Source organism: Rutidosis leptorrhynchoides, chromosome 10 (genome assembly GCF_046630445.1).
Source record: "Rutidosis leptorrhynchoides isolate AG116_Rl617_1_P2 chromosome 10, CSIRO_AGI_Rlap_v1, whole genome shotgun sequence".
In the NCBI taxonomy this organism is placed as follows: Eukaryota; Viridiplantae; Streptophyta; class Magnoliopsida; order Asterales; family Asteraceae; genus Rutidosis; species Rutidosis leptorrhynchoides.
The window spans coordinates 294,615,770-294,626,113 of NC_092342.1; the positions used below are offsets into that span (position 1 = coordinate 294,615,770).

General features: G+C 37.8%; 1 non-coding gene across 1 annotated transcript; it reads left to right on the forward strand.

Annotated features, from left to right (window-relative positions):
- The first annotated feature begins 9,415 nt into the window (after positions 1-9,415).
- On the forward strand, positions 9,416-9,522 carry LOC139873846 (small nucleolar RNA R71). Its single transcript, XR_011767560.1, has one exon. It is a non-coding gene; the product is annotated as a small nucleolar RNA R71 (small nucleolar RNA).
- Positions 9,523-10,344: the final 822 nt, after the last annotated feature.

Below are 10,344 nucleotides of genomic sequence, written 5' to 3' on the forward strand. Positions count from 1 at the left end.
CACAAACATGTCCTGTATGTTTTGCTCCATGTAAGAGCTTCGTGAGAGGATCCGCTATGTTAAGATCTGTGTGAACTTTGCGAATACATATCTTTCCCTTTTCAACTTCATCCCTTATGTAGTTGAATCTTCGCTCAATGTGACGGGTCTTTTGGTGAGCACGAGGTTCTTTGATTTGAGCAATCGCACCCTCGTTGTCACAAAAGATCTCAAGAGGGTCCTGAATGGATGGGACCACTCCTAAGTCGTCTATGAATTTCTTCATCCATGCAGCTTCCTGAGCTGCCAATGAGGCGGCAATGTACTCAGAATCTGTAGTGATAATGCAACAACATCCTGTTTTGAACTCTTCCAAGAGACCGCACCACCATTTAATGTGAAGACATAACCGGATTGTGATCGAGAATCATCTCGATCAGTTTGGAAACTCGCATCCACGTAACCTTTTACAGCGAGTTCCTCCTCACCAGACCCATATATTAGAAACATATCCTTAGTCCTCCTAAGGTATTTCAATATACTTTTAACATCAATCTAATGACTGTTTCCTGGGTTATTCTGGTATCTACTTGTCAGGCTAAGAGCGCATGACACATCCGGTCTAGTGCATATCATTGCATACATGATTGACCCAATAGCAGACGCATATGGGACTTGCTTCATTCTCTCCTGTTCATCTTTCATGGTGGGGCACTGAGATGAACTGAGAAGTGTTCCCTTTTGAATAGGTACCAAACCTTTCTTAGAGTTCTCCATCTTGAACCTTTTCAAGATCTTTTCAATGTATGCACTTTGATTCAAACCTATCAGCTTCTTGGATCTATCCCTGTAGATCCCAATCCCCAAAACGTATTGTGCTTCTCCAAGATCCTTAATGGAGAAGCATTTACTTAACCAAGTTTTAACTCCTTGCATTGCCGGAATATCATTTCCAAATAATAATATATCATCCACATATAATACAAGGAACATAATGGTGCTCCCACTAGCCTTCTTGTATACACAAGCTTCATCACCATTTTTAATGAAGCCAAATATCTTGGCCTCCTCATTAAAACGATGATTCCACATTCTAGATGCTTGTTTCAATCCGTAGATTGATTTCTTTAACTTGCATACCTTCTTAGGATATTTCGGATCAACAAAACCTTCAGGCTGAACCATGTAGACATCTTCCTCAAGATTTCCATTTAGGAAAGCGGTCTTGACATCCATTTGCCATATTTCATAATCATAATGAGCAGCAATGGCAAGTAATATCCTAATAGACTCTAGCATTGCCACCGGCAAAAAAGTTTCATCATAGTCAACCCCTTGAGTTTGAGTGAAACCTTTTGCTACAAGTCTAGCTTTATATGCATCCAAGTTTCCATGTATGTCGGTTTTCATCTTGAAAAGCCATTTACAATCAACTAGCCTTGAGCCAGTAGGTTGTTCAACAAGTTCCCAAACTTGGTTGTCATACATGGATTGCATCTCAGCATTCATGGCTTCCTGCCATTTATCCTTATCAATCCTTGATAAAGCATCTTGGTAGTTTGTTGGTTCATCCAAATCAACCACATAGCAACCATCCATGAGAAACCCATATCTCTCAGGAGGATTACTAATCCTACCAGATCTGCGAACGTCTTGTGTATTTTGATCATCGATTTGATCACTCTCAACATTTTCATGTTGAGTGCTAGTGTCAACCAATTGTGTATCATCTACTTGATCTTGAACCTCTTCAAGATCTATCTTCCTTTCACTATTACCTTCCATTAGGAACTTAGTTTCAAGGAATTCCGCCTTTCGAGCAACAAATACATTTTGCTCGGTCGGATCATAGAAATAGTATCCCATGTCATCCTTGGGATATCCTATGAAGATACACTTCGTGGATCGAGCATGCAACTTATTAGCATTATAGCGCTTTGGATAAGCTTCACATCCCCATACTTTCAAGTATGAAAGAGAAGGAGGTTTTCCAAACCACATCTCGTGAGGAGTTCGTTCCACTTTCTTGGTTGGGGCCATATTTAAAATACGAGCCGCAGAGCATAGACAATAACCCCAAAACGATAGAGGTAACGAGCTTCTTGCCATCATAGATCGAACCATATCCATTAGGGTTCGGTTCCTCCTTTCGGAAACTCCATTAAGTTGGGGTGTTCCTGGTGGAGTAAGTTGTGAGATAATCCTACAACTCCTAAGATGATCTTGGAAAGCATCGCTTAGGTATTCACCTCCTCTATCAGTACGCAGTACCTTGATTGTCTTGTTGAGTTGATTTTGTACTTCGTTTTGATATTCTTTGAATGCTTCAAAAGTTTCATCCTTATGCCTTAATAAGTAGACATATCCGAAACGACTGAAGTCATCAATGAATGTAACAAAGTATCTTTCACCATTCCTAGTCATGGGCTTAAAGGGTCCATACACATCCGAATGTATTAATCCCAATAAGTCTTTAGCCCTTTCATAGGTCCCTTTGAAAGGTGCTTTAGTCATTTTGCCTTGTAAACAAGATTCACATACATCAAACGAGTCCATCTCATTTGATTTCAAAAGTCCATTCTTTTGAAGTGTATGCATTCGGTTCTTGTTTATGTGACCAAGGTGACAATGCCATAAGTAGGAATCACTCAAATCCCTTTTGAGTTTCTTGGTGCTTGTATGGTATATTGAGCTATTAGATGATGTGTCATCATGAACCAATTCATATATTCCATTTGAAGGCGAAGCCTTAAAATAGAATACATTATCTAAATAAACGTGTATATCATCATTAACAAAATTAAGATAAAAACCACATTGTTTTAAACGGGAAACTGAAATAATGTTTCGACATAAATCCGGTGCATACAAAACATTGTTCAAAATAAGTTCCAAACCACTTGGAAGCTTTAATACAAAGTCTCCTTGAGCCTTCACTTGCACTTTGGCTCCATTGCCCATAAAGAGACTTGATGTTCCCGTTTGCTTGCTACTTCTTTTGAACCCCTGCAAAGAATTGCAAATGTGAGTTCCACATCCAGTGTCTAATACCCATGTATTAGAAGAAGTAATACTAAGCTCTATATATACCATATATATATTACCTGAGGATTGCCCCGCATCCCTCTTTTCCTTCATCTCCTTAAGGTAGACTGGGCAGTTTCGTTTCTGGTGACCCATTTCACCGCAACCGAAACACGGGTCTTCCTTGGGGTTTGCTTGTTCGGCAACCTTTTGCTTCTTGTTCTTGTTTTTGGTTGGGGTAACCATCTTCCCCTTTCCCTTGCCTTGATGAGCGGGTCCTTTCCTTTTAGCCGCCTTAGGCTTAGAGGTGTTATTACCTTTAGACCCACCATCATTGATCATTAGTACGGGTGAAGCCCTTTTACCCATGCTAGTTTCGGCCGTCCTTAACATGCCATGAAGTTCACCAATGGTCTTATCCATCCCATTCATATTGTAATTAATTACAAATTGGTCAAACCTCTTTGACAAGGAGTTTAGGATAAGATCGGTGGCTAACTCATTAGAAATGTTGAGATTAAGACGGTTTGCGCGATCAATAAGGCTTTTCATTTTGAGGACATAAGATGAAACGGATTGGGTGTCATCCATACGACATGCATGTAGTGCTCGAACAGTCTCGAAGCGCTCGACACGTGCTTGTTGAAGGAACATCTCCTTCAATTGCGTGATCATGTCGTATGCAGTATGATGCTCGAAATCCTTTTGAAGTTCGGGTATCATAGTCCCAAGCATTAGGCAAGCAACTTGCACCGAATCGGCGCAATACTTATCCCAATAAGCCATGCCTTCCGTATCATCCTCGTCGGGTTGATCGGGAATGGGGTCCTCCAACACATACGCCTTATCCTCGAGTTTGAGGACAATCCTAAGATTGCGGAACCAATCCATAAAGTTCGTATGGTTGAGTTTGTCTTTCTCGAGGAGAGACCTTAATGATAGGTTGTGTACGTTAATTGGTGCATTTTGCGTGTTGTTGATGTTATTGGCGGCCATCTACAAAATTTAACAAAGTTCATTTAAGTATTGATTTTAAATTTAATAAACAATACCCTTTTATATTTTAATTGACATATTAAATATTAGAATCCAACGGTAAATCAAATTTCGGTTAGGTGACCTTTATCCCGTTATTTGATTTAGCTAGGTAGTCATAATGACAATTGCAATCCTTTTGCAACTTCTAAATTATGGGATCATGCAATCCTTTTACATGGCATATTTATCCCATCAACGCCTATTTGTTCCTCATGCTTCGGTGACCCTAAGTTCATGATTCCCAAATCAAGTCGTCCTACTTGTGTAAACATGTAAAATCAACATACAAGTGATTAGGTGACCTTTATCCCACAAGCATGCAAATTTTACCTTAACCATATTAGTTAGTTCATAATGGTTAGGTGACCTTTATCCCATTATGAGTTCCCTACTATGTTCAAGTGTTCCCACAAAAGGATGGCGTTTAATTTGTTTACCTTGTTTTAGTTAAGGGATTTTAAGTTTTCATAAATTCTAGTTTAAGAAAACATTTTGCCATATACCAACATGCATTTGGTGTATAGCACAATATGAAAAACCAATTTTCATGTCTTATTAGTAAAACCAATTACATGATATAAACCATTTTATATGCAATGTCATTTATGTCCTTGATAACCATTTATTAGTGACCTTTGTTGTTTTAATTATAACCAATTATAATGTCATTTTGCAAGTTGTAAATATGTGATAAATTGTAGCAAGCCAATTTGGTAGACATTTGTTTAGCCAAAACAAATGTCACCTTCTAAGGGTTATGACAAAGTAGGAGATTTACAAATCTCCCACTAGCTCTTGCATCCATCTTGTGTTCTTCATTCATCTTGAATCTTCATTCTTCATTCTCTTTACAAAAAATATATCCTAATACATTTTTCTAGAAAATGAAATTACAACCTAATCTATTTTACATACCAAATATAAAATAAATTACAAATGAATAAATATTACAAATTATTACAAACCAAATGAATGAATTATTATTACTAACCATAAGAATGAATAAAACAACCACATCATACACACATGCAACCACAAGGCCAAGGCTTGATTGTGAACAACAACTAACAACAAAACTTGACCAAACTTGAAGTTCCAAACCTATTTTGGAACCCTTAAAATTAGGCCAAAATTAAACCCCACCCAAAATCCAAAATTTGTACATTCTAGTTTCATGCATGTTACTAGATTGTAAGATTAGTGGATTTAAAAGTCATAAACAAGAAGCATATTTCAAAGACCTTGGCTCTAGATACCATTGATGGAATTCAATGAGTTCATAAAACATGTCATTAATGTTAACATAGTTACAAAACCAACTTGTAATTGTTAAGAAAGCGGAAGCAAGATTATCAATAAAACAAGTTTATATGTTAAACCATTTAGTTGAATTCCATGTTAATATCAAGTCTTGGAATCATGCTTACAAATATAACAAGATAAGAAGGGTGATTGTACCTCCTCTAACAATGTAGAGGGCTGAAATTTGGATAGCAGGAAGGTTGAAGAAGATGATGCAAAATGGAGCTTCAAAAGGATGAAACCTCAAGAGATAATACCCCAAACCTTGCACCAACACCTTGTACTTTGGTTAGGATTTAATTTACACTTGAGAATAAGCTTGCAAAAAGGAAAATGAACCCTCTTCTTGGCTTGGAAGGTCACGGCCAGCAAGGAAAAAGGCAGCATAATTTTTGCTAGCTAACTTGATATGTTTTTAATGCAAGTGTATTTTCAAAGAGTCTAGTCTTGCATGTATATGGAATGGGAATTCTCTTTGACCAAGATGGAATCTCTAGCATGCTTCATCCAATTCCAAGGCCACTCCCATCCTTTTATAAAATAATGCTTGACTTAATTTATAAACTTGCATCTTTTATAAACTTGTTTTGTAAAATTAAATTTTATAAAACAAAGTTTATAAACTTGCATTTTATAAATTATGTTTACATTATTTATAAAACTAATAGAATTCCATACCATTTGTTATGTATAATTTATTTTATAAAACCAATATTATAAAATGCAACATAACATAATTAATTATTCAACCTATAAATAATTAAATCCTTATTATATAAATCATTCCATGATTTACATATATATACATATCAAGTGTAATTTAAGAAACCATTTTTCTTAAAGTTCAAGTGTCGCGTATTTAATCAACGATCCAACCGCTAAAATCAAATACGAATAAGGTGTCGGTAAGCTTGTTATTGGGTATGACCCGACTTGGATCAAAACATATTAGCCACATTAATTTAATATGTCTCTCGGGCATACGAAATACCTTCAAAACTATCCCCTCGTTTACCATGAAGTGACATTTTTCCTAATTAAGAACCAAATTTGCATTTTACAATGTGTTAACATTTTATCAAGATTTTTAAGACAATGGTCGAATGAATCTCCGAATATCGAAAATCATCCATGAAAACCTCCATAGTATCCTCAACCATATCCAAGAAAATAGCAAGCATACATCATTGGAATGTCCCCGGGGCATTGCATAGCCCAAAAGGCATCCTACGATACGCAAATGTACCATAGGAACATGTAAAGGTTGTCTTTTCTTGAATCACGGGGTCTGTCGGGATTTGGAAGTATCCCGAAAACCTGTCAAGAAAGCAATAGAATTCTCTCCCGCTCAAATGTTCGATCGTTTGATCAATGTAGGGGAGTGGAAAAATGTCTTTTTGTGTTGCGTCATTTAGACGTCTATAGTCAATGCATACGCGCCATCCTATGATGGTTCGGGTTGGGACAAGCTCATTTTGGTCGTTTAAAATCACCGTGGTCCCACCCTTTTTGGGCACCACTTGGACGGGACTCACCCATGGCGAGTCGGATATTGGATAAATAAGCCCCGCGTCCAAAATTTTGATCACTTCCTTTCTGACAACCTCTTTCATGTTTGGGTTAAGTCTTCGTTGTCGTTGGACAACCGGTTTGTAGTTCTACTCCATGAGAATTTTGTGCATGCAATATGATGGATTGATCCCGGGATGTCCGTGGTCTTCCATGCTATGGCCTTATGGTGAGACTTAAGTAATGAGACAAGTCGGGTCTTTTGGTCTTGTGTGAGTTTTGAAGAAATAATCACTGGAAGTTGGTTTTCTTCCTTAAGATATGCATATTCAAGATGTTCGGGGAGTTATTTAAGCTCTGGAGTTGGAGGCTCGTCCCATGAAGACTTGATTCAGAATCTATCTTCATGAGGGATAGACTCAAATGACTCTTCCCGAATGGTTTCATCTTTACTTTCAAAATCATCAACATTAACATTCATTAATTCCATAAAATCGGCCTCTAAATCGACAAACTCATTATCATAAGTTTGGTCGAACTCCGAAGTATCGACCTTTAAAAGTTTTTCAAGTTCATCATGCACATAAAGGTCAATATGGTTAAAGGCATAGCACTCATCATCATCGGTGTTACTCAGTTGCTTCATAGCTTCCTGGATATTGATTGTCACACACTCTTCACCAACTCCAATTTAAGTTGGTTGTGTTGTACTAAGATGATGGTGTCGGCGGTCGCCAAAAATGGTCTACCTAAGATGAGGGGGACTTGAAGATCCCCCTTCATCTCTATGATAACAAAATTGACCGGGAACACTAAGGTGTCAATGCTAATCAAGATGTCCTCGGCGATGCCAATAGCGGTATCAAATGAATGGTTGGCCAATCTTATCCTAATTCAAGGTGGTTTAAGAGTTCCAAGACCAAGCCTCTCGTAAAGTGAATGGGGCATTAGGTTAATGCTTGCACCCAAGTCGGCTAGTGCATTGAACACTTCCGATTCACCGAACTTACAAGGGAAAACAAATTTTTCAGGATCTCCTAACTTCTTAGGAATCCTTGGCCTTGATGCAAGAATCTTGTTACACTCCTCTTCGATAAAGAAAGATGTTTCGTCATGGTATTTACCCCTTTGAGATATTAGCTCCTTGATGAACCGACCGTAATTCGACATTCCTTTAAGCACATAGGTGATATGTAAGTTAACCGAGACGTTTTTCATCATTTCTTGAAACTTTTTGTATTGAACCGCCAACTTGTTCTTCTTCAATGCTTTTGGATATGGCACCGGTCTCGTAATCTTTGAAGACTCATCACCCTTTTTCTTACCCGATTCATCATTACCCGTACCCTCGATTGAGTTGACCTTTTCTTTACCCTTCTCCTTACTAACCCTGGTATCCTTATCAATAAAACTTGGTAGTGGTTCATGGGTTATAAAGGGTTGTGGTTGAGGCTCTTCGACCCCTTGTGTGGTTAAACCGCTTCGAGTGGTTATGGCGTTGACATTTTCATTTTGGTTTGGGTTATTAGGGTTATGATTGGTGCTCTCGATAGGATTCACTATTGAGTTGTTGTGTTGTTGGTTTTGATTGTGTTGACGGTTATTGTTGTAATTGTTAATCGGGTTGACTTGAGTGTTTGAAGGTATAGTTCCTTATGGTCTTTCGGCAACTTGGTTTGAAAGTCATCCAACGGCACTCTCAAGGTTTTGGAATGAGGCTTATTGGTTTCGAATTTGTTGCTTTAAGAATTCATTCTCTTTCATTATAAAAGCTTCGGTTGATTCTACCTTCTTGATGTAGTTTTGCATGATTTCTTCTAAGCTCTTCAAAGGTTGGGATTGTTGATTTTTTTGTTGAGGTTGTTGATTATAACTTTGGTTATTTTGTGATTGACTATAACCTTGGTTGTTTTGATAATTTGAATTGGCTTGATTGTTGTAAGGTTGGTTGTTGTAAGGTTGTTGGTTTTGGTATTGGAAATTGTTGTTTCGGTTTTGGTTATAGTTGTTGTAACCATGATTTCGATTTTGGTTTGTAAATCCGGGTGGTGTATTGGTTTGGTTGTTGAATGATACTTGTTTTTGATTAGGATTGTAGTAGCTTTGGTTAGATGTTCCTCCCCGTTGGTAGTTTTGATTACTCACGTAGTTCACATGAGCATACGAATTCATGGGAATATCATCTATATCAACATGATTGCATTGAGTAATTTGAGAACAATTCTTCGTGAGATGTGGACCCTCGCATCGTTGACAACCTACTTGCATTGCAACTACAGTTTGTTGAATCCTTTTCAATTATTTCCCAAATGTTTGAAATTGATTGTTCAAGCTTGCAAGCGTCACTTGTCCATTATCACTCTCGACTTGTGCTACACTTTTCCTTGTCAAATCTCGCGGTGAAGGTGCCCATTCATACGTGTTAACCGAGATGTCTTCTAACATAATTTCGGCCGCATTTGATGATTTGTACATAAATACCCCACCGGATGAAGAATCAAGATATTGCTTCGTAAAAGTATTACAACCCCGATACAATGTGTTGATATACTCCTTCTTCGTCAAACCATGCGGTGGGCAAGCTCTTAGTAACTTCTTGAATTGAACCCATGCATCATACAAACTCTCATCACCCCTTTGTGTGAACCCATTAATCTCCATTCTAAGTCGCTCTACTTTTGACGGTGGAAAGAAATGATTGATAAAATCGTTTGTTATTTCTTGAAAAGACCTTATGGAATCGGATGGTAAACTTCGCATCCAAGCTTTTGCGTATCCATGAAGTGTGAAGGGGAATGCCCTTAGCTTAAAAGCATCATCGGTGAGGTTTTTGGTTTTGTAAATATCACAAAGATCATTAAAGTGTTGAATATGTTCGAACAGATTCTCATCTATCAACCCATGAAATTATGTATCCTTGATCAGCGTGAAAAAGTTACCCTCGATCTTTTATTATCCGCTTCAATTGGTGGTTTTGTAATAGCCAGTGCTATCATTGTTGGTGCAACTAATCTAGCATTCCACATTGGTGTGTCGTTTGGATCATTCAATAATTCTTGATTAACCGGAGGACCATTAGGATTGCCCTCTTCATCGTGAATCAGATTTCCGTTTGGATCCATCTCTTCTAAACAAAATGGCAAAGCTTCTAAATTCTTTCTTAATACCCTTTCTTCTCTACGATTATAGACCCCGTACACGTGTCTTTCCGGATTGGAGAATGGATGTGTGAACTCTTGAACCTTGTGAGACCTTGTTTTCATACACCAAAGGTACCTATCCTTCAATCACAACACAAAAACAACCGATTTTCCAAACGAAAATAATAATATAAAATGCGAAAGGTAACTTCTGTAAGGGTAAACCCCTACAAAAGGATCGAACAATTAAAAGTTTAAACCAAATAACCAACTAGGCTAACCGCATCCCCGGCAGCGACGCCAAGAAAGTGTGATGCGTTCGTGTGATATACATCTTTTACCCTCTAAATTT